The sequence below is a fragment of the Schistocerca piceifrons genome, chromosome 6 (genome assembly GCF_021461385.2).
Source record: "Schistocerca piceifrons isolate TAMUIC-IGC-003096 chromosome 6, iqSchPice1.1, whole genome shotgun sequence".
NCBI lineage: Eukaryota > Metazoa > Arthropoda > Insecta > Orthoptera > Acrididae > Schistocerca > Schistocerca piceifrons.
Genome location: NC_060143.1, coordinates 87,679,803 through 87,706,009, shown reverse-complemented (window position 1 = coordinate 87,706,009; position 26,207 = coordinate 87,679,803). Strand labels below are relative to the sequence as shown.

The following is a 26,207-nucleotide window of genomic DNA, read 5'->3' as shown; positions in this document are numbered from 1 at the left end:
CAGTACATACTCAACACCTGATAATCACAGCTGCGACCAGTGCTGCCAACTGACTAATCCCCTTTTTTCCTAGTTTCACATTGACTTACCTCCTTCTTCCCGTGGACGCTATATTTTTAAACTTCTGTAACTTTCAGACTATCCCCCTTCTTTCCACGAAACAAAAACTTTTAAAAGCAGCTTGTTGAAACCATCTTTTTACTTAACCCCTTTTTCTCGTGGACCCTTCATATGGCAAAGTAATAGAAATTTGACAGTATTTTGATTAACGAACAATGAATTGTTAACAACGCACTGTGTACGTAAACGTTGATTATGGAACTGTTATGTCGGGATATAACACAAACTGAAAACAGTAGACGCCAGTAATGTGTCAAGATGCAATCATAGTACGAGTTACTGGTCGAAGTCATACATCGCGACACAACAACCAGACGTCGCGAGAGGTCGATTCAGCAAAGCAGCGCCGGATTGAAGAAAATCGTTTCGACGGCGCCTAACAGATCAACACGAGACACCAGTAAACGACGCGAGGGTTACGGGCAATACTAGGTGGCAGTCGGGTCAACTCCGTCGTGGGTGGAGTATTACCTGCGACTTGCAGCAGCAACTGCAGTTTTCAGCAGAGGCAGAGACGGCAGCGGAAATAGTTTTAAGGTTCAGTTTTTTTCAAGTGGTAGTTTATCATTTTCAGGAAAAATGAAAAGGAGGAAGAACACAAAGTGTTTGGTGACGTGGGACAGTTGGTGGACATTGAACAAGAATCTTATGACAAGAGGACAAATAGGATGAATTTAATTTTGTATATGACAAGAAGACCGTAGTTTGGAGTGAACCAGTAGACGACAGAGGGTCTCAATTTGGACTGGATTCAATTTAGTACAGTGAAATGAACGATAGTCTTATAATAGATGCTATGTCTAGGCCTTCAGCTACTGAATGTGTTGATGATAAAATAGATGTACCGAAAGCAGAAGGAACAAGTAAGGGAGAGTTGAAAAAAAAGAGCAGCCAGGAAAATATGTAGAACAGGGGCTACGGGATGTAATGAGTAATGAGTGGTTGTTGGAAGCTTTGGGTGAACTACGTAAACAAAAGGTTGATGACATGAAGAAGGAAATTGGTAGTGCAAAATCAGTATCCAAACCGACAAAACCAGCAATGATCTAAACGATTGAATCAAAAGGTATATGTGTACTACAGATGACATTGGTGTTGTAAAGAAAGCAGTTGGTGGAATAAATACAGATCTTATTCATTTAAACAAAAACAAAAATAATGCTGTAAAACTTGAGCTAGAAGGTAGAATTGACAAGGTATCTCAAGATACAACGAAAGGATTAAATTAGTAAAGAAGGATTGGACTGCTACCGGAAATAGAATCACATTACGTGAAAAGTGGGTGGAAGTTGTTGGCCAGAACTGTGATGGTAACTGAGTGGAATCCAAGAAATTTATTTATGACAAAAGGGAAGAACTTGAAAGTCAAATTACCTAATTAAAACTGATTTGCAGGGTAAGATACAAGTAGTAGGTTCAGAAGTAGAGGACAAGTGGGTCCTGTAATCGACAAAAAAAATAAAGAAGGTCAGTGAGGAAGCAAATTCCAAATTCATGGAGATGAGAAAGAAAGTCAATGAGGCATAGTGTGTTCCACACGGTGGGTGTGTTGTGTCTAGCGTAAATTCGTTGGTCAGATGTAAGAAAGTTCGTATTGCAAAGTGTACCCTTTTGAGTTCATCAGAGATTTTAATAGCTTGCCTGATGTATGGAGTCATAAAGAAAAAAAGTATTTTGTGAGGGAATTTCTAAAGGAAACTCATATGGTTCAGCAGTTGGCTGAGTCTTGCAGTTCATTGGAAGAACTCATGTAATTATTTTTTAAAGAATGTTGTTCTAAGGATAAACAACAAATTATACTAAGACTTTCCCAGGTGGGAGATATGATTATAGGAGAGGCACGATTAAAGGGTTTTGTCAGCATTAGATTAACAAATTAAAATATTTGGACAATAGATTGGACAGTGAAGCGATAGTTTTGGTTTAGAAAATAAGTTACCCCAAACGATTAGAGAATTACTGGTACCTGCTCCTAGAAACAGTATTAATGAATTTTCGAATTACGTGGGAAAGGTAGAAAGGGTAAATCCTTCTGTTGAGGATAGGAGACATTTTGACGAGATAAACCAGAACAGGAGGGAATATCACACAAATAGGATGAGGAGGTCCGACTCGGGTAGAGGGAATGGACAAAAAATAACTGGATAACTAATGGGAGTGGTAGCAGAAGGAATTCGAGAGATAGGAGTGTGGGAAATCATTAGGAGGATGATTCTGGCCATACAGACTAAGGTTTGCTCCAGTTATGGCTCGAACCTGGGCAGGACACAGGAGAGAGCCACTTGTAAATAACAGTAATTTATTTCTGAGAAGTGTTCATATAGATGATAGTAATAAGTTAGGTAGAGGGTATGGGTCATATTGTATTAGAAGTGAGATTGTTTCAAGTAATTCAGATACTAAGGTAACGAAAGAAGTGGGCATTATGATGAAACCGGTACATGAGAAGAGGAGTGTAATAACTGTTCAGCTTATAGAGAACCATAGAGAGAACGAACAGGATGTCATGCCAGGCGGTAATCATTTAGATGAGATAAAGAATTTTAAGTGCCTTGCATTGTGAGCTAATTGTGGAGAGAGAATGAGCTGTTCATTAACTAAGGTTTTGAAGGTAGTGATAGTGACAGCAGCTCTGGTTCAAGTGACAGTACCGATAATGATGGACTTAGTCGTGAGTCAAGCAGTAATGAAGATGAAGAGGGTGAGGAGTTGTCTTATTTTGTGTTTGATGAGGAAAGCAACATGATATTAAAAGAAAGGATAAGGCATATAAGTGGACAAGGTGAGAAGAAAGAAAATGTAGAAGCTAATGGTGAAGTACATAGCGAAGTAGATCAATCTGTCTGTCACTTGACTGTTACTAAGAATAGATTTGGAGATCAAGAGTATAGGTTTTCTAGAGATAAGATTAATGAATATCTGTTAAGTGAAGAGGAACAGGAGGTAAGTACTAATGAGGAATGGCATCCTGTACTTGTGGCTAATGTCCAGTGTTTATATGTTAAGTATTTGCTGGACAGTGGTAGAGAACTGAACGGCCTGTCACAGGTGTTCCTTGACTTTTTTAAAGCTAAAGAAGGAATAGTAGTAAGGCCTGTATCTGATACATGAACTGTACGTGCAACTGTAAAAGCCAAAGAATATTAAACAAAATAGACTGCTGACTGTAGGTCTTGCTGGGCAGCAAGTAGAGTTTAATTCTCTCATGATACTGATTTCACAATTGATGTATTGTTGGGGACTGATTTTTTGTGTAAATAGAATGTAAGTATTGATTCTGTTAATGGTAAATTTTGTTTCATGTGTAGTGATAGTATGTATGAACTGACTTTTTTGGAAAACATGAGTGTAACATTACATGAGGAATTGGACTCTCCATTAAGATATCTAGCTACTGGAAGGAAAAAATAAAGGTAGGGAAGGAAGAGAGTAGAAGAAGTTGAAGGAATAACGACTAGTCAGAAAGAGGATTTGGTGGAAATATTGTTATAGAACAGTAAAGCATCGTCAGACAAGACTGGACTGCTAAAAGATTTTGAACGGAAATTTAAAATTAAAAAACATTTTTCAAGAAAATATATATTATTTCGTTTGCTAGTAGAGAAGCAGTAAATATGGAGATTAGAAAGATGTTATAATAGGGAGGATATTGAAAGGTCTGATAACCGCTACAAAAATCCCTTGGTGCTTGCAAGGAGAAGGAATGGGGGTGTCAGGGTTGTCCAGGGTGACAGGAAATTGAATGACACTATTTTGAAGGAGAGTGACAGACCAACAGACACAGATGAAATTTTACAAAAGTTCCATGGATGCAGAATTTTGACTTCTTTTGATGTAACTTGGGGGTACTGGAATATCAGCGAAGCAAAGGAGTCTAGGCCTTGCACAACCGTTTTACATGAAGAGATGTGCTACCAGTATTGTGTAGTGCCTTTCACGTTAAACATATCTGTGTGTTCATTAGGTGATGAATTACTTAACTAAATAACTATTAAATAGACTACTGGTCATTAAAATGTTACACCAAGAAGAAATGCAGATGATAAACGGGTATTCATTGGACAAATATATTATACTAGAACTGACATGTGATTACATTTTCACGCAATTTGGGTGTATAGATCCTCAGAAATCAGTACCCAGAACAACCACCTGTGGCCGTAATAACGGCCTTGATACGCCTGGGCATTGAGTCAAACAGAGCTTGGATGGCGTGTACAGGCACAGCTGCCCATGCAGCTTCAACACGATACCACAGTTCATCAAGACTGGTGACTGGAGTATTGTGACGAGACAGTTACTCGGCCACCATTGACCAGACGTTTCCAATTGGTGAGAGATCTGGAGAATGTACTGGCCACGGCAGCAGTCAAACATTTTCTGTATCCAGAAAGGCCTGCAACATGCGGTCGTGCATTATCCTGCTGAAATGTAGGGTTTTGCAGGCATCGAATGAAGGGTAGAGCCACGGGTCGTAACACATCTGAAATGTAACGTCCACTGTTCAAAGTGCCGTCAATGTGAACAAGAGGTGACCGAGACGTGTAACCAATGGCACCCCATACCATCACGCCGGTATGGCGATGACGAATACACACATCCAATGTGCGTTCACCGCGATGTCGCCAAACACGGATGCGACCATCATGATGCTGCAAACAGAACATGGATTCATCGTGCACCCAGGTTCGTCTGTGGCGCTCCTGTCCGTGATGCAGCGTCAAGGGTAACCGCAGCCATGGTCTCCGAGCTGATAGTCCATGCTCCTGAAAACGTCGTCGAACTCTTCGTGTAGATCAGACTGTTCCATCCGAGCTCCAGGGAGCCGGAGCGCTCCGGAGCGCTCACTGCGGCAGCTCGGAGCCCGCGTGGAAGGGGAAAGCGAACTCACTGCCCCCTGGCCGCATGCAGCCGCAACTGACGCAATAATCCGTGTTCAATGGCAGGTATGACTAGCCGCGGGAGCCCTGTACCTCTATTGTAGGATACCTTTCTATTCACTGAGAGAGGTGGTCGTCCGCAATGTATTGTATGTCATGAAGTATTCAATTCTGCGAAGAGGTACAACATACAACGACATTATACACGTCTTCACACAGCGCACTACGATCAGGTAGAAGGCGTTGCAGGCAGAGTACTGGTAGCCAGGCTTAAGAACGACATACCAGGAGACGTAAGTTTAAAAATGGTTTCGTAATACGGAGGGTATCAAAACATGCAACATAGTTCATGTTCTGTATTGCTTTTATAATTACCAGGTGAATGAGAGCGGAGAAACCACCACTGAATCTGCAATTGGAGCAAGCTACAGGGTCGCTCACATCATTGCGACGAGTGGCCAGCCGTTTTCGGTGGGACCACTCGTAAAATCGTGCATGGTAGCAGTTGCAGAAGGGAGGTGCAGGCAATTGAAGGGGTTTGCCTGGCGAAGCAAACAATGTCGAATACTGGACATGGAAGCGGTTTTAGAGACACAGATCAGGAGAAAGGCGGAGAGCTTTGTTGCATTTTCGCTAGCGCTTGACAAAAGCACGGACACATCGGACTGTGCTCAGCTTGCAGTCTTTGTGCGTGGTGTCGACATGGAGTTGCAATTAACTGAAGAACTCTTGGATGTGGTACCACTCGATTACACCGCAACAGGACTTGACATTTTTGAAGCTGTTTGTGAATCAGTGGACAATATAAATTTGCCTCGGGAAAAACTCCATTCTGTAGCGACAGACGGTGCACCACAAATGATCGGGCGTCACCAAGGTTTTGCTTCTCGTTTGAAAAATAAACTCAGAGTCAAAATAAACTCGGGAAAGACATTTTGACTCTTCATTGTTTTATTCACCAAGAGGCACTGTCTGCTGAAACAGTAGAGCTAGGTGGCGTAATGAAAGATGTCGTGAAGTGTGTGATTTTTGTGCGGCGTCACGGTATGAATCATCGCTAATTCAAGGGATTCTTGAAAGATATGGGAGCGGAGTATGGGGATATACCTAACCACAGTACAGTTCACTGGCTGAGTCGGGGAAAAGTTCTTGATGTTTTCCTTGCCATTCATGAGGAAATATCACTTTTTCTCGAAATGAAAGGGGAAGAAGTGCATTGTCTGAAAGATATAAAATAGATATCTGACCTGGCGTTCCTAGCTGACATAACTATGCATCTGAATCATTTAAATCTGTCATTTCAGGTCAAAGGGCAGCTAATCGTTGACATGCACGGTCGTATCAAAGCGTTCATGTAAAAGTTACGTTTATTTGGGAGGCAGATGAGTGATGGACATTTAACGTTCTTCAATCGTCTTGCTTCTTTAAAACTACCTGAAGGTACTACTTTCGGCTATTACCAAGCAAAGTTAAAGCAGCTCATCACGTCGTTTGAAACATGATTCCGAGACCTCTAGTTCGGAAATGTAACTTAAGATATTCAGCATTCCTTTTTCAGTTTCCCCCGATGACTTGTCATCGTTACTTCAATTGGAGATTATTGACTTGCAAAATTCAACTTTGTTGTAGGAGAGATACTACAACACGTTGGATTTGTCACGATGGTATCGTTCATTACAGCAAAAAACGTTTCCCAAGCTTCACAACAATGCCACTCACATCATGTGCACGTTTGGATCTACGTATTGTTGTGAGCAGCTTTTCTCAGCAATGAAAAGAGTAAAGAGCAAGGAACGATCGTTTCTTCAGGATGCAACAATGAAGGCCATACTCCGCATTAACGCTGCAAACACCTTGACGCCTGATATTTCCGATCTTGTAATGAAAAGAAAATGTCAAGCTACAGAGACCCAATAAAGTTAGTATGCAATTTCTTATAAAACAGTTGTTTCTTATTTATTTCCCGAACACCGTATTTCCTGGTGTAGCATGTCACCACGTCTTAGCAGCTAAGAGTATGAGCTTGTCGATCTTGTAAGACGCAGCTGGCACGTCAAAACGCTTGCCTTGCCGCCGGCCTCAGCCAGCCTTGACACGTGCCGGCGTGCCGGCCTACTTGACTGGCCACAGCGAGCGACACGGCTCCCTGAGCAGGGAGCGCTCCGCAGCTCACAACGGAGCCGACGAGCTGGAACAGCCTGGTGTAGATGGTTGTTGTCTTGCAAACGTCTCCATCTATTGACTCAGGGATCGAGACGTGGCTGCACGATCCGTTACAGCCATGCGGATAAGATGCCTGTCATCTCGACTGCTAGTGATACGAGGCCGTTGGGATCCAGCACGGCGTTCCGTATTACCCTCCTGAACCCACCGATTCCATATTCTGCTAACAGTCATTGGATATCGACCAACTCGAGCAGCAATGTCGCGATACGATAAACCGCAATCGCGTTAGGCTACAATCCGACCTTTATCAAAGTCGGAAACGTGATGATACGCATTTCTCCTCCTTACACGAGGCATCACAACAACGTTTCACCAGGTTGGAAACTTTCCTCATCACGTTGTAGGTGTCGCCACCGGCGCCAACCTTGTGTGAATGCTCAGAAAAACTAATCATTTGCATATCACAGCATATTCTTCCTGTCGGTTAAATTTCGCGTCTGTCGCACGTCATCTTCGTGGTGTAGCAATTTTAATGGCCAGTAGTGTAACTGTTTATATTGATGATATCTTGGTAGCTACTTCCAACTACTTTGAGGAGTGAAAAAATTTGGATGAAATCTTGAAAGATATATACAAAGAGGGAATGAAATTAAAATAAAGTAAATCTGAATTCACGAAAAGCAAACTGCTCTTCTGATTCACAAAATTAATGAAGATAGTATACACCTTGATCCAGAAAAACGTACTGCTGACTTTCCAGCACAAAAGAGGCAAAAAGGAATTGAGTGCTACGTTTGCCCTTTTTGGATATTTTCTAAAATTTGTGACAGATCAACATTTCAGCCACCCTTGTCTAGGAAATTTACTGAAAAAGAATGCAGCATCGAATTGGATTAAAGAGTGCGAGGAGGATTTTCAAAATTCAAAGAAAGAATTGACTGAAAGCAGAGTACCTTTATTTGTGAGCATTGAATCGTGTTTTTGTGGTCTGGGGTTCGAAACTTTTTGGTTAGTAACAACTGAACAGGGAACTGAGTACAGGATCATCGTATCTGCAAATACAGCTTTACATGCACATGAAAGGAACTACTATGTTTCAGAATTGGAAGTTTTAGTAATTGTTTTTGGTTTTCAAAAGTTTTAACATTATTTATTGGGGTATAAAACCGTGACATATATAGACTAAAAAGCCTTGAGTTTTCTACAGCAATGTAGATTGAAACATCGTAGGTTGACCAATTGGTCCTTATATCTGCAGCAGTTTGATCTGGAGGTTCGTTACATTATAGAAAAAAACAGAATTGTAGATGATACTCTTCCTAGGATGCCAGCAGGTAGGAAAGATACTGACAAACCTGAGGACGATTGGGGTCACACCAGGTTGTTTTACATGCAAGAGGTAAAAAGGGAGAGAGCAGTTTAAAAGATGTGTAAACAGATGAGAAGGAAAGAGAACGAAGGTCCAAATCTGAGATAAGTCAAGCAGTATTACAACAATACTGGACAAACAGGACTGGAAGCTGTGTTTCCTAGAACAATACGAAGATAAACTGATAGACTTTATTTATCAGAGCTATGGGCGTGATTGGGTGAGAAAGATTGTAGCTAAGATTCAGACGACTGTAACTTTTAACAACTTGTGGAGGAAAGTTAAATAGAGGTTGGAAGAATGTGATAAATGTCAGAGAGTAAAGACCACTGGTGTTCCATTTAAACGATAGCTGCATTCTGTTTTACTCAGCGAACCGAGGGAACTAATCGCCGTGGAGCTCCTGGAACCACTCCCGGTGTCCACAGCGGGTTGCTGAGATTTTTCGGTAGCGCTAGATACTTACTCTAAACATATAAAATTGTACCCAATCAGTAGGGCTAGCACCAAAACCATAGTTGAGAAATCAAAGACTGATTACTTTCACAATATGTGAATACCAATATCACTGGTCAGATAACAAGCCACAGTTTATTTCGGAACGATTCATGCCATTATAGGGATGTTTGAAATTATGCATATCAAAATTTCGACATTTTTCCACAAGGCAATACGAGTGACAGGGTGATGAAGGAAATCAGTGCACTATGTAGGACCTATTGTAGCAAAAAACATTCGGTACAGGCTGGCTATATTCAGCAGTGAATATTATCAATAACTTATGGAATAAGTCTACTGGGTATGCTCCATGCGAGCTTATGTTTGGTGAAAGACCCACAAACATTATCGTAGAGGAAGTGGAATTTTCAGCAATTACCGAATCTGTCCAGGATGAAAAGGCTAGGTTGCTGAAAGAGAGGAAGAAGAAAAAAGCATTAAGGAGAAAGAGAAGACGTGACAAGAACGTTACGCCGACTGAATTCAAGATTTGTAGCTTGCTCCTCATTAAGACGAAAGAGAAATCAAGCAGGGTAAATGATGGAATCAAGAAGTTACACGGACCATTTAAAGTAGCAAGAGTTGCCCATGAAATGCATACGAGCTAGCTTGCAGAAAACCAGACATAATTTTTGGCTTGAAAAGTATAATTGATTTAAACCATATATACAGGCAGCAAAACGTATGTGTACGAATTCAGGAAAAAGAGAAGATTTCTTGGAATTAGGGAACTTGAATTTAGCTATTAGACTATAAAACATTCCGAAATGTGAATTCCGGGACATTCAATTCTAACGCCATCTTGTTTGTGCTCTTCTACTTTCTGTATTTTTGTCTGTATGGGTTCAACCGCAAATATTTTGGTGTTACACAACTTCAGTTACAGGGGTTCTGCTCCCCAAAAATCAGGAGTTTTGATCCCCAAAAATCAGGGGTCCTGCTCCCCAAAAGTCGTGGTTGTGCTCCCCAAAAGTCTGGGTTCTGCTCCCCAAACGTTAGCTGCCTTGTAGTAAAGATCTGAAATAATCAGTAAGCAGATATTACGTAAAGGATTGGTCCAGCAACAGTAACAAAGGAGGGAATAACATCTAGAGTGTATTTATAGCATTTATAGCGTATTTGTCCTCAGAGTAAATGTCTATGAAAGTTAATCTGTATCAAAGTGAATCATAATGTAGATGTCTTAAAATTTGGTGAAATAAAAAGGAAAATATTTGAAAGAGCTGTTGTCTGTGATAGTGTTTAAAAAGTAATGAGAGAGAGAGTTTACTATGTCTTTTAGGTCACAACGATGAGAAATATGATGGTGTGCAGCTGGTCAATGAAGTGAGTATTTTGGCAAAAAGCAATGCAGTTGTTTTCTTCCTTAGTTAATGAAGCGAGGTAATAATCGAGTAAAGTGTTACATAATTAGGTAACAAAGGAATGAAGTAATAATAAAATGATGAATACGAGATAATGAATCGACGATTAATGAAATAGTAATGAGGAATAATGATGAATGTAAGAAGTAGGAAATAAATGGTTAGGGAGCCTGCTTTTGCAGTAGAATCATTTTGGTGGCTTTATTCTTCCAGTTAACAAGGAATTATATGATTTGAACTTTCAGACATGTGTAGATTATAAAGGTGAACCATAAACAGAACCAGGGGATTGTAGGTTAGAACGTCTTGGTGTGCTAGGCAACATGTAAATAAACTATGTAGCATGTGTGACACTAACGCTGAAGTAATTTATTGAATTTTCTGGTGAAGTGATAATAGTATTTTGCTACCAATGTAAATTTCTTGCTGAGAGTAGTTTTGGATTGTACTGGTAACGAACAGGAGTAGAACTAAAAAGAAGTTTTGCTAACAAAGCGACAGATCTTTGCTAAGGAATGGACAGCGATTATAATAATGACTAAAGATATAACTGTACTAAATGGATTTGACACTAATTCTGAGGAATGCTAATCGGACATTCACAAACGTGACTAAGGAAATTTGACTTTCAAGTTCAGTAAACTGAGATGAGTAATTAACTTAAAGTACAGGGTAATGGGAAAGAATTTCCATTCCCTTAGAGTGATTCCGTGTAAATAAGTGACAATTTTGAATAGTAATAAGTAAATATTTGAAAATGTGAGCAAGAATAATTTTTTGATTTAAGATATTTTTGTATTTTTTACAACAAATATGAAAATTTTGGAACTAATTGCCATGTATATAATTTGTGTTACAGTAATTTGTGACTGTGTACTAATATGAGTGTACAGTGTAAAGAAATAGCTCAATGATTTTTTCTTACATGTGTAAATGTAATTAATGTTAGTGTCCTATTTTCAATGTCTGTTGACGATGAGGTCCTACCTGCAGAGAGTAGGACGGGAATGGACTCTAGTAGAGCCAGTTGGACCTGTAAGCTGTGGTGGATTCTGGTACAGCCAGTGGAGACTGTTAGTGCTTCAGTGGAAATTGTAGCTGCGGAAGGTTTAAGTGAGAGACATACGTACAGAAATACACCAGTGATGAGGTCCTCATTATGGATGTAATTTTTTTCTATACTTTTTATAAAGACAATGGAGAGAACTTTGACTTTATTTATGAAAATAATTCATTAATTTGTAAATAAGTCTGTGAATTCACCACAACATTTTGTATTGTAAGGTATGTTTAAATTTTTGTGCTTATGTATTTCTTTATATTATAAGTGCTATGTGGCTGGCCAGAGTCGTTAGGAATTTTGTGTTTGGCTGTAATTTATTAAGAAAATTATTGGTAATATCTTTTGAATACGTAACTTGATTATCTTTAACTATTGGTTTATGAACCACTGGATTTCATAGTGAGCTATCTTCAGTAAGTCTCAAGTCAATCCAATAGTGGAGGTGACGAGACAAAGCAGGTTGAATGTCAAATCTCATCTGCTACGTTTTTCAGCCTCCAAAGGTTTTCCAAATCTTTTCCTACACTACGATGACAATACGACAGTGTACCTAGTACACAGTGAGTGCATAGTAATTTCATATTCATAAATAAGCTTAGTTACATTGAATTTCATTACTCCGTACCTACTACTTGCTAATATAGCTGCAGTAGTCTAATTAGTTAACTGGAAAACTTTGTTAATAATGAAATATTGTTAAGTCAAAAGGTTAGCACAGTGGGTCCTTACATATTCAGTGAGCGGTAGGAAATACTTTTTTTTAAAAAATCATTGGACTTGTGTGGTTACTGCACTAGGACAATTTAACAACCTAAGAACCAGTGTTGTAATTAGCAACTGCTTTCCTTTAATTCGAGCTATATGTGACATGCAAATCTGGCCACATCAGCGAATACTTTACACCAAGAGTGTAATGAAACTGTTTTAGAGCTACCTGTGGTGTCGGCCACAATATTGATTGTTGACTATTAGCGCAGCAAACATCTTTCATACTGTTCTGGAGCCAGATCAGCTACCGAGAAGAAGATAAGAGGCTTATGCAGAAGGAGGCAAGTTTCTTCCACAGTTACGTCATAATTCTTCAGATCTTACAGAACAGATGTCTCTTTTTAATTTTGAAAATATTGAGTTGACCTAAGAATAAAGTCTATTCAAGAACTAATTAAGGATCATACTATGTGCCGTCTAGAAAAAAAGCTAAAGAAAGCGGGGAAATGTTTCGTGAAATGACTTGTCTAATAGCAAGAATAAAAAAGCTTAGACAAGCATTTGACGCGCTTTTGAATGATGTTCGAAATCATGTGCAGCAAATCACCTACCGGCTGAGAATTTGAAGTTAATCCTTGAACATAGAATCCTAGAATTTTAAAGAGTAAAGACTGGCGGACTACGCAGATCGGCAGTCTGTTATTATGTGGCCTTGAAATATTTCTATCATCTGTGCCCGAAGATGTAAAAAAGGTTCCAACAGTTATTCAGTCTCAAAGATTTTGCAATAGGGAATCCTTCAAATATCAGGAAAGAGAATGTACATTCTCAACCGGCGCCTCATTTGATGTAGATGATTACGGGACTCATTCAGACCTGCGTCAGACGTTTCTCAAATTTGTTTTATTTCTTACGTCTGGTAGACAAATAATTTGAAAAAACATTTGCCCGTTTGTTTTTCAAATATTTTTTATTTTCAAGTTTTTTTCAGAAAGCTGTTCTCTAAATGTCCTAAATGTGGTACCTGATTCGAAGGAAGCTATTTCAAAAATAAAATATCACAATAATACAACTTTCTGAAGGTAGAATGGCTACACCTAGAAGATATGGACTTTTTAACACTTAATTTGCTTGTCTTTCGCGTTTTGTTCTCTAACTGTCTTGCATTTAGTACTTGGTTCGAAGGATGATATTTTGAAAGTTAAATATCATACCAGTGCAACCGTTTTATGTGTGAAACAGCTAGGTCTTCAAGAGTTGAACTTTAGGATACTTTATTTTCCATCCTAGAATCTTCGGTTTCCGAAACGTCCTAAATTTAGCACTTGATTCAAAGGAGATAACACCAGTTACAGATAACACCAGTGCAAGTTTTTAAGTGGAAAATAATGGCTAGGTTTGGAAGAGATAAACTTTTTGCCACTTTAATTAAGTAGGTGCCAGCAGGTGTTCGCGAAATATTTGAACTGTTCGTCAAACCGTTAGTTAAATTTTTCTTAATTACCCAGATTTATTTTAACTAATCAAGTCTTTTTTTTTAAACTAGTCTTCATTCCCATTCTTCGTCTGTCTATGAAAATTCAGACAAGAATCAATAGCTCAATTTTACCTCATATCAGTAATTAAGTTCCTCTCAACTACCTTGATTACTTTCAAGTAAATTATACATTTTTTGGGAAACGGGATCTTACGCTAGTCACTTTGATACCCCGTTTGTCCGTTCCTCACTCTTCATTTGGCTACGAAAGTTTGAACAAAAATTTTCTCTCAAATCACTCAATAAGTGTTTCTTAATTTCCTGGATTATTTCCGAACACTTTTTTTTATTTTGCAAAGTAAACCCGTTATAAAATTTATTTATGTTTACACACTAACTTCTGACCAAAAAACAGGAATACCAATGACAACCAACTGACTCGCGATTACGTTATAACTGTGGCACCAGAGAGACGACAGTGCATGGAAATACCGAGATCGACAACTGAGCGACCAGAGTAACACTACATTTACGAAAGCGACACCCAAGGTGGTCTGAAAGTCCGTTCACTGAGCCCGAAGCACTTCTAAAGCGAAAAAAAAAAATAAAGTTAACAAACAGCTACTCACTCGGGAAGTTTATCGACTTCGGCGTGCCGGCTACACTCATCTATGCTTACGACGAGAGCTTTACTCGGAATATCCACTACTTGTTAACTGGCATTCCCCGCCTCCACGGTTTCTTCCACGACATTCTGTCGCATTCAGCCGTGGCGGCGCGTCTTGGCTCGTAGCCGGCCGGCTCTGTCCAACCATTTCGCTGAAACATTAATAGCTGCTGTGGCGGAATCGAAGACTCTTATTTTATTTACAATTAAATCAATGGCCGACAACCTAAGCCCAGGTATCATTGGAGCTTGACGTGTCGAAACATTACGAGGTGTAGTCATCGTGTTCTAATTACCACGTCGTGAAAATTATGCTCCAACCGTGAAACTTGCTGATGCGGTAGTGCTCTACATATCCACCCCTCAGTGTGCGACATTTTTTTCGAGCGACGGATGACGTTGTGGAGACCTTGGTTGCAGTAGTCCGCATTTTGGCTGTACAGGAAACGTTTCATCTATAAAATTACCTCAGCATTCTGCAGAAGACTGTCACACCGAGGAAAGGGTAGTCGCTGTGTACATGTCAATAGAACATAGAATACGTGGCACGGGAGGGGGAGGAGAAAAAAACTGATAGCCCAAAGAAGCAGCATATTTCACCGTCTATTGTGCAGAATGAGCTAGGTTGTTGCCGCGGAGGAGAAACATTCCCGCGGAAAACTTCTGCGACGCATCTTCTTGACTGCCTCCCGTATTCTCGTCAGGAGATTTTGGTTCTGTGCTCCTGTGACAGTTTCCCTTGCGAACACAACACTGAACTATGAATTTATGCTACACAATTTTTGTAATACTTTTAGGTGAGACTAGTGTGTTTTGATGATATAATCTCAGAAATGATAAGGGTTTTCCTCCGTCATGTAATGTTTTTCACAAAGTAATCATGAGGATCCATAAAATTCACACAAAATGCAGACACTAAAAAAAATTATAAAAATGTGGTGAAGTGAAGCACTCCTAACTTTATAACGAAGTATAATGTTCTTAAGTAGCGTCTACATTTTTTTTAGTCATCACTCCTCTGACTGGTTTGATTTTGATGCGCCCTCCACGAATTCCCTCCTGTGCCAAACTCTTCATCTCAGAGTTACACTTGCAACCTACGTCCTCAGTTACTTGCTGGATGTATTCCAATCTCTGTCTTCCTCTACTGTTTATAACTCTACAGCTCCCTCTAGTAGCATGGAAGAAATTTCCTGATGTCTTAACAGTCCACCTAATTTTCAACATTCTTCTGTAGACTAGATCTCAAAAATTTCTATTCTCTTCCTGTTTCCCAACAGTTCATGTTTCACTATCATACAATGCTGTGCTCAAATGAAACATTCTCAATAATTTATTGATCAAATTAAGGTCTATGTTTGATACTAGTAGAATTATTTTGGTGGGGAATGATCTTTCTGCTGGTACTAGTCTGCTTTTTACGTCCTCGTTTCTCTGTCCTTCATGAGTAATTTTGTTGCCTAGGTAGCAGAACTTCTTAACTTCATCTACTTCGTGATAACCAATCCTGATGTTAAGTTTTACGCTGTTCTCATTTCTGCTCCTTCTCATTACTTTCACCTTTCTTCTATTTGCCCTCAATGCATATTCTGTACTCATTGTACTGTTCATTCTATTTAACAGATCCTGTGATTCTTCTTCACTTCCACGGATGATAGCAATTTCATCAACGAATCTTATCATTGATATCCTTCCACCTACAGTTTTGATTCCACTCTTTAACCTTTCTTTTATTTTCATCATTGCTTCTACACTGTACAGATCGAACAGTAGGGGCGAAAGACTACATCCCTGTCTTACATACTTCTTATTCCGAGCACTTCGTTTTTGGTTTTCCACTCTTATTATTCCCCATTCTACGTGTTGTATATTAGCCGTCTATCCGCACACGTTACCCCTAGTTCCCTCAGAATTTCGAACATCTTGCACCATTTTACACTGTCGAACGCTTTTTCCAGGTCAACAAATCCTGTGAACGTGTCTCGATTTTTCTTTAGTCTTTCATCCATTGTCAACTGCAACTTCAGAGCTGTCTCTCTGATGCCTACTTTTTCCAGAGCCAAACTGATCGCCACCTATCATATCCACAAATTTCTTTTCCATTCTTCCGTATATATTCTTGTCAGTAAACTTGGGTGCATGAACTCTTAAGCTGATTGTGCTATAATTCTCATACATGTGGGCTCTTGCAAATTCCGAAGCCACAGATACAGTTTGTGCATACTTCTTTTCGTGGAGGTGTAATAACGGCACATGGCGCTACAGTCTGTACGTTGCTTTGAAGCAAGCGCCTCCACGTTAGATGCCCTAAACCATTAGCAGACTATCCTTTATGACTGCTTCTCGCTCTTAATTTCTGTCATGTGCACACAACAGTTGTTTTCAAATTAAAAAACGTTAAAGTTCTTTCGTCAATAACACAGCATCACATAGCCGTTTTCAAGCGTCTGGTCTTAAATCCATATTACATACAGTAATATGACACATTTCGCCTCATTATATAACTTTTATTTTGTTACATATTTCGCCTAACGAAGGAGAGAACTATGCGAGACTAGATGGCTGCCTTAGAAATCCAGCATTTTCCTTAATACGGTCTGAGGAAACTGGTGTTCGATTTATGTTCCCTCCCGAAAATGCTGAGAACATATTTTGCTACGTTCGGTCGGTTTCCTACCTTTCTTTTTCACAACATTCATCCAGTGAGATTTTCGAGTTGGACTGATAAAAAATCTAACGTGAAATGACAGAAACAAGACCACCGCATCCAAAATTCATATTTGTAAAGGAAAATGTCGCTTGAACAAGTCCACTTAAGGATTAAATGTGATTCCTTTAAACTTTAGACAATAATTACAATTATTAGTACAGCCACAAATGACGCAAGCTGGCAATTTTGTTTAAAAAAATTCCACCGTAAGCTAATGTTTGGGGCACCTAATAAGGCTAACGTCGGTTTCGTGACGTCGTTAAAAAATATACAATATGCAAAAGAACCAAGAGTGAACAATAAGACTGGAAGATCATGAACAAAGTGATCGGATTCAAAAGGGTGTAAGACAGGGATATAGTCTTGTGCCTCTACTGTTCAATCTATACATAGAAGAAACAGTGACGAAAATAAAAGAAGGTTCAAGAGTGGAATTAAAATTCAAGGTAAAAGAATATCAATGAGAAGATTCGCTGATGGTATTGCTATCCTGAGTGAAAGTGAAGAACAATCACAGGATATGTTTAATGGAATGAAAAGTCTAGTGAGCACAGAGTATGGACTGAGAGTGAAACGCAGAGAGACATAAGTAATGAGAAACAGCAGAAATGAACACAGCCAGAATCTTAACATCAGAAACTGGGATCACCAAGTAGACGAAATTAAGGAATTCTGCTACCTGGACAACAAAATTACGTATGTTGGACGGAGCAAGCACACTGGCACATTTGCTACTAGCAAACATAGGCCTCAATTTGAGGAGTAAATTTCTGAGGATGTACGTTTGGAGAACAACATGGTATGGTATGCATTATCGGAAAACCAGAACAGAAGAGAATCAAAGAATTTGAGTGATGCTACTGACGAATGATGAAAATTAGGTGGACTTACAAAGTAGGGGACTATGAGATTCCCCGCAGAATCGGCGAGGAAAGGAATATCTGGAAAACACTGCCAAGAAGAAGGGGCAGGCTGATGGGACTGTTAAGAGACCAGGTGATAACTTCTATAGTACTAGAGCAGTGGTAGTCAAACTTTTTTGCTCAAGGGAGAAAACTAGCAATATGATGTGGCACCTCGGGCCGCAGATTTCCAAGTCTTTTTATTAACTGCCAAACCACGTAAATGGTGTGTTATGAACCTCCAATACACTAGCTATAGTAAAGAAGCGAGAGGTTTACCACTGACTCTCTAGCACTTATCGTTAAAGACGATACCATTCAGACCACTACGCGTAGAATGTTCTCTGTTTCAGATTGTTGCCACCCTCAATAACACGTAAATTGTAACACTGGAAATGTCCGACGTAATGTTGCTGCGTTGTTTTTGTGAACAGATGGTTAATAACTGCAAATGGACTTACACTTAAATGTATTATGTAACATGAGACACGATCACAACTGTTTTCTACATGTTTTGAAAGTCATTTTTCTTCAACTCACTTGACTGAACTACAACAGCCTTAATTTTATTTCATATTAGATGAGGTACCTGGCATTGGCTATATATGTATTTATTCCAATCTTGTGTTATTCTCTCTCTTCCTTCCCTCACTCCCTGTCGTCCATATCGACTTTCCCTCACTCACCATCTCTTCACCCCTTTATCTGTCCATTTCGCTCTCTCCCTGTATGTCTCCATGTCCTTCTCCCTCCATATTACCATCCCCCGCCCCAAAAAGACGTTGCCCTTGCTTACCCCACAATATTTCTTTACAGATTGAAAATAATATGTGTATCAGAGTGGTTGAAATCGATCCGAGGATTTAAGAGGAGAAGTTGAGGGTAAATACTCACACACACACACACACACACACACACACACACACACACACACACACAGCTAATGACTAATTATTTCCTTTAATAAATATGTACCACATATGATTGTCTCTGTAATGCGCACTTTCATTCAAGATTGATACAATACCAGATAACGCACCCAGTTGTCAGTACTGAGAAGCAAACAAGAAAACATTTCCATTAATACGTCCCCTCCCACCGCAACGACAAATCCATCTGCCCCTGTATCAAGTGGCACCTGTGAAGGTCGCAGAACAACTTTACGCGATCCTACTTACAATTCTCCCAGTATATCTTTCATTTGACGAAGGAGACAGGTACAGCCGACAGCTGCAAATCATTTACTCTTTACCGGATTTGGATATATATCATTTATCGTTATTCAGAAACTGTAAACACCGAGCGAGGTGGCGCAGTGGCTAGCACACTGGACTCGCATTCGGGAGGACGACGGTTCAATCCCGCGTCCGGCCATCCTGATTTAGGTTTTCCGTGATTTCCCTAAATCACTCCAGGCAAATGCCGGGATGGTTCCTTTGAAAGGGCACGGCCGACTTCCTTCCACGTCCTTCCCTAATCCGATGAGACCGATGACCTCGCTGTTTGGTCTCTTCCCCCAAACCAACCAACCAGAAACCGTAAACATTAGCACCTGTTAAAACGAAATAGTACTTTCGGAAACAAACCACTCGCAACTGTTCGATGTAGGTGACTCTTTCGCTAAATAACATTGCTGTGCAGTTGCTGACGACAATAAGCCCTGTTTATGACACTGAAATTCTGCAATACAGGAAAAAAGGTTTTTAAATACCCATCTGTCGGTTTGACAACTATTATATTGTGAGGGATATATTCGTAGGAGACATATGAGTAATTGGGTCATGTTGTCAACAATCAGCCAGTCTTCACAGGACTCGAATATTGAGACCGACTGGAATAATCGTTGTGGTAGCATGAGCCAAAGATGACATGTGCCATTCACAGACTTTCACAGAATGACTGTCACCATGTTTACGAATGTTGAAAACTGTATAATATACAGCCGATCAAATTTCAATAAACTAGAAAAAAGCATACAGTGCATCTGACTAATTCATTCCAGTTTAATTATCTCTGTGAAAATAAAATTCACATGACTTGCATAATATTACAATATTCATGTAGCTAGGCAGGAGCATATGAAGGAATCATTAGTAATTTTCAGCCTCTGGCAAAAACAAATCTGGGATCAGTGTATCTTGTTCCTGATATTTATTTTAAAATACTTTCATGCAAGATGAGATAGGTGTATTATTAAAATATTATATTACATTATTCAAATGGCATCAAAAACTTTATTGTAATTGCATTAATCTCAAACTTTCAAAAATGTAGAAATAAATAAGAAATTTAAAAAATAAGAAAAGGACAGGTGCACTGCATATGCAACAGTCTATATAAGAAAGCTACAAGTCTCTTATTGAATCTGGTTTTTATTCATTATAATTGCAAAACAAACGCAAATACAAATATAAAATTTTTCATTAATGTGACTTGTGATTTTGAACATTTTTAGCTATGTCGTCTATATCTGTGTCGTTTGGGCTGCATACAACGCTCATTGAGTCTTCTAAATGATTGGACAATCAATTATGGTATTTATTTTTCAGTTACTCCATTTTTGAAAATGATGCTTCACAAAAGTAATTTGAAGGAAATAATGTTAAAATGAATTGTGCATAGTCTCATAAAGTTTTATAATTGTTAGGCCCACATTTCCAAAATTCAGTGTACTGTTCTGCTTCACGATGTTCTATAAACAGAGCTTTAAGCTGTGTGTCATGCATAAGTTCAATTATTTCATTTTACAAATTACTTTTAGGAAATACAAATTGGCAGAATAATTTGAGATCATCGTGTCCAACATGCCAAGGGTTCTCTATGAGAATGAAACAGCTTTGAATAATTCTAACATCTACAAATCTGTATTTTATTTCTTCCAAATAGGCTTCCAAATATTCTTTCATGTTTTGGTAAATAGTTTCGTTGATAGTTAAGCCTGATCGGAGCATAGCAACAATTGGCAAATTAGACATCTTTAACTTTGAGTTCATTTATATATAATTGCAATTTGGCTTCAAATGCAAATATTTTGTAGTCATTTGCCCAATTATCTTGTTTGGTCCTTGTAATTCCAAGTTAAGTGTGTTGAATTTTTGTGTAATATCGGTCAAAAAAGCTGTAAGTATCCACCATTCATCATCATCAAGTTCAGGATAATTTTTGCCACTTTGTTGTAAGAATGAAATAACTTCAAATTGACAAACTGTTCCAGCACTTCCCTTTGCTTAGCCATCTGACAGCAGTATGTAGGAGAATATCACTGTAACAAGCTTGCAATTCCTGCAGAAGTTCTTCAAATTTTCGGTGATTAAGCTCACAGGGACGAATGAAATTTATAACGCTTATAACTGTTTGCATAACATTCTTCAATTTGGTATTTGAAATTTGACATGCCAAACTTTCTTGATGCAGTAAGCAGTGAATGGAGAGTAAATTTGGCAAATTCCATTCCTTCTTAATCAGTGCTATCAAACCACTGTTGACGCCTGTCATTGATAGACAACCATCTGAACATACTGATATTAATTTGGTCATAGATAAGTCATTTTTTTACAAATTCTTTAATTGCATCCAAAAAATCACATCCTTTTGTGTGACCTTCCATGGTTATAATTGCTAAAAAATCTTCCTCTATAACCCATCATTTGAGCAGTAACGCACAAATAATGAAAACTGAGCCATCGAACCTAAATCTGTACTGGAATCACATGCAAGACTGAAGTATTTGCATAGTTTGACTTTATTAATTACTGCCTAAAACATATAGTTTGAAAAATCTTCTATACGACGTCGACAGGTTGATTCTGAAAGTGTGACTTTATTTATTTCAGCTGATATTTGTTTCCTGCTGGAGCAATTTTGAAACAAAGTTTCAGAAACAGTGATCATACATTGTTTCACTAATTCAGAATCAATGAAAGCTTTCATATTTTTTGCCAGAATATTACGTACTTGGTATGATGCTCTTGTGACAGCCTCACTTTGCCCAACTGCTGCTAACATAACGTTTTGTTGACGACGAATGGAAGATTTTAGATGAGCAATTTTTCCCTTTCTTTCATTTGAACTCAAAGGAAAAGCTACTGTAAATGAATTGTGCTTACATGTGTAGTGGCAAAATAAATTGTATCTCTTCAGTCCCACAATCGTATCCCGGCATATTAAGCAAGTAGCAGTACCTTCTTTGTGTCCACTTATAAAGCAAAACCCTTCTTCCCATATTTCTTGGAAACTTCTTTTCTCTTCACATATTTTCCTCTTAGGCACCGTTCTTGAGGGTACATCAGACATTATCTATTCCATTAATAATTATATCCCAAGTATGAGCACAAATACACTCAATAGGTGACGAACGCTCAGGGGCACCGAAACTTAGCTCACGACTGACACACTGACACGCCAAAGATAACAATGAGGCGTGCCGCCGCCGATAAACGAGCGGCCGTGGGCACGCGGCGCTTTTGATGCACGGCTCACATTGTTGGCTAGCAGGCCGCTCACGCCTTTAGCGCTGCGGAACACAGGCAAGAGGCGGGTAAGATGAAAGTAGTGGATAGTTTTCAATTACCAAATTACTTCCCCGACTTTAATCACAATTCTGCGCAGTTTCCGTAAACAAAACTCCGCTACGCCAGACAAGTAGATAATTAATGTTACCCGTGCGAAGCCGAGGAGGGTCGCGGGCCGCACGAAAACGTGATCTGGGCCGAATGCGGCCCGCGGACCGCAGTTTGATGACCACTGTACTAGAGGGAGCCGTAGAGGGTAGAACATGTAGAGGAAGACAGAGAGTGGAAAACATCCGACAAATAATGGGGGACAAAGGTAGCAACTGCTACCCTGAGATGAAATGGTTGACACAGGAGGGGAATTCGTGGCGGGTCACTTCATACCAGTCAGAAGATTTTGTTTCGCCGATCAGCGTTTCTGTTGCAAGTCTATCTTCAGGCTCTCAGCTTTCTTTGAAAGTGGCCGAAAGGTATTTGGCCGAAAGGTATTTGGCCGAAATATTGGGAGAAGAAAAAGAAATTTTACGTCTGCACGCCCGAAATTTAATGGATCGAGGTTCCACTGTACTTCACAGAAACGAAAGTAGTTTTTGTATTTATAATCGACGTCTAGTAAAACAAACACAATACGGCGTTACATTTCATTAGGTAAAAATGATTTGAAATTTAAACACTTCTACATTTAAAAGTTATTGCAAGCTTATTAAAGACGGCATCTCAAGCAAAAACGGAATGATAACAGAGACAGTGTCGATGGCATGGAACACAGTGGCGATGCAGAAAAGCACGTACTCACGTCTCTGCTGTGATGTTGTGACTCAGGCCGTCTTGGAACACTTACGGAGAGCGGTCGCCGTCTACGACTGGACGCCTGAATGGGCTACCTCCGCCTGACTGCGGCAGCGATGTAGCAGCGATCCGTTCGTCCCTGGGAGAGTCTCTTTCCATTGGCGGTCGCTCGGAGCGTTTAAACCCGCGGCCTCTGCGCTGCTCCAGTGGTAACACGTTCCTGTGAGCGGCTCTTCCCGCTCTTCCTTTATTCTACCTCTCTAATCGGAATGATGTCTCAGTTATACGCGTACGCTTTTTGTACAGTACTTACTGTACTGCCTAATATTTTCATCTGTTGTTCTTGTGGTCTTCAGTACGAGGGCGTGGGGCACTTACCATGCTGATCTATCCTGTACAAGACTCTTCGTCTTTGCATAACTACTGCAACTTACTTTCATCTGCGAGCCTTTGTCTCCCCCTACAATTCGCCCCCCCCCCCGCCCCCACTTTCTTCAATTACCAAACTGACTATGCTTTGACGCGTCAGGATGTGTCCTATTCACCGATCCCTTCTTTTAGTCAACTTGTGCAATATATTTCTTTTTTCGTCCCAATTCGTTTCAGTAGCTCCTAGCTAGCGATCTCAGGTATCGCCTACAAGGGATTGCGGAGCAGCTACAAGTCGCCTACAACTTTTCTTCATTACCGGTTTCGATCGTCATATTGAGGCGTTACTCTTATAATTTCTACCTTTGGTACGTAATGCATGAAAGACCGACTAATTGAAAATAGAGGTCAGAGTATTACTTAGTACACCTTATGATGCAGTACGAAAGAGGTACGTAACATACATTTAATAATTTTTACCTCAAAGGCTCCCTCTTCTTATGGCTTTTCATCAGACGAGTGAGCAAATTGCTTAACCTGCTTGTTGGATGTCGGGGCAGCGATCGACTTACTACAATTCTCACGAAAAATATATTATGTGACTAGTGGACACTGGTCGGTACAAAATATCTCAGGCCACTTTAATTTAATTTAAAGAAATAAGTAAGGGGAGAATGCGATTAGTATTCTGTCGTTCGCCGTCCAACGATTCGTCACCTGAAATAAAACTTTAACACAATGAATATTATTTGCCTCAGAAGAATTCAGATAGGTCACAGAATTGAAGTAATTGACACGATGTCAGACGTTAACTGTAATCATTCAATTAATTTAGCATACAGAGTTAAACTTACATGTTGCGCAGAAAACATCTGAAAAGGCAGTCAGCTAACCAGCTCTAAACAGCAGAAGAGCGATTCTTCTTCTTTTTTCCCCCGCGATAATATTTTTCTTTACAAGATTTACACAGAATAAATATTAACTTGCCTCCATAAAATGTTATAGATGTATGTTTTCCCCATTAAGTTGGAGATTTCATGGATTTACCACTGAAACAGGGGTTCCTTCTAAAACGGTACAAATTTCAGTTGACTTTAAAAGTAATATTTCAAGACACGAGCATCTTCAAAATTTTGATAGCTAGCAGCCGCACTTCTGCCCTGTATACTGCCACATGCATTTAACTTGTGGATGTTGGCTGCTAAATTTATGAAAATTCCTGTGACTGACGAGTGAAACTGGTAATAAAGGAAAGTAGTATGCTAACTGTGGCTACTCTACAATTTTATTTTACCACCTCATTGATTATCCGAGCTACCAATCCCATCTGCAGCTTTCTTTTATAGCACCACATCTCAAGAAAACCTCATTGATTATCCGAGCTACCAATCCCATCTGCAGCTTTCTTTTATAGTACAACATCTCAAGAAAACCTACATTCTAGATAAATGCTTTCACAAAATTTCCTGATCCTTAAATTTATTTTCAATGTTATCAAATTTGTCTTCTTCATAAATACTTTTCTTGCCATTGCCAGTCTGCATTTCATATCCTCTCTATTTTGGTCATTTGTTTTGCTACCCGAATAGCAAAACTCAACAATTACTCTTAATTATCTCATTTTCTAATTTAATTCTCTCATTATCTCCTGATTCAGTTTGACTGCATTCCATTAGCCTGTGATACGAATTAAATGCACTGAAATGAAATGAATCAATGATGAGGGTGAAATTAATGAAAATGCGATTAGATAAGCTGATATCACTGCAAGCCTTCCTGATGCGCTGAATTCGCAATGTAATGCTTTTAAGGTTACTACGTTCTCACCTATCCAGTAAAATTTTCAGCTGAGTGCAATTTATACCAAGTAACGGGTGTGCCGCACACGGTAAAAATAATTTGAGAAGAAGCAGTGCAACCGAAATTTTTACTGATCGGGTGATTTTTGTATTCTTCGGTGGTTCATTGTCTTCAGGTGTTGCACATTTTCTACTATGGTCAAGGATCCTTTAATAATTTTGTACTCATCACACGGGCTTTAACGTTCAGGTTTAATTCATTGAATTATCCATTTCCTATACATTTCGAAGAATGCGTGATCTCTTTCCTTTTGTTTACTGGAATTAGCTCTGGACGTAATTACGTGTTCTTACTCTTACTCAGATCACTCTCATGCTTGGAACGTTACGAGATACATGTTCTCGCGAAAGCTGACGTCATTTGCAAAAATACACACTGCACAGATGAAAAATGAACATTGTTATGCATCTAGCTTCCACTGTATCAATCTGTATTTTGAGTTTGCAGTTGATCACATTACAAAAATAGTTTTATACAAGCAATAACTTTTACAAAAGAAATAACTTTTTAAAATATCACAATTTCACAATCTTGTAACAAAAACTCTAGAAAAATTGTTTCATAGTTGAAGATTTCCAGGTACAGCCGTCACCTCCGTGACGGCAGAATTTCTGCTACCCCATAATTGGATTCAAGGCGCCCGGCGTCTAATCATCAGATAGAGCTGTTCTTAGTAATATTTGATTGTATTGTGGGGGTGGAGGGGAGGGGGGCAGTGGAGTTCTGCAACAAGACAGAAAAATGGTAGAAAGAC

General features: G+C 39.3%; 1 protein-coding gene across 3 annotated transcripts in view; it reads right to left on the bottom strand.

The window, feature by feature from the left end:
* Window positions 1-23,330, bottom strand: part of LOC124802582 (lipase 3-like) — a 150,283-nt gene extending 126,953 nt beyond the window's left edge. Inside the window, exon 1 of one of the 3 annotated variants that reach the window (XM_047263453.1) lies at window positions 23,232-23,330. The gene's annotated coding sequence lies outside the window, so the exon portion shown is untranslated. Of the gene's footprint in view, window positions 1-23,227 lie in introns of all 3 variants that reach the window. The other 2 variants (XM_047263452.1, XM_047263454.1) reach the window with 2 other exon arrangements.
* Between the last annotated feature and the right edge of the window lie 2,877 nt (window positions 23,331-26,207).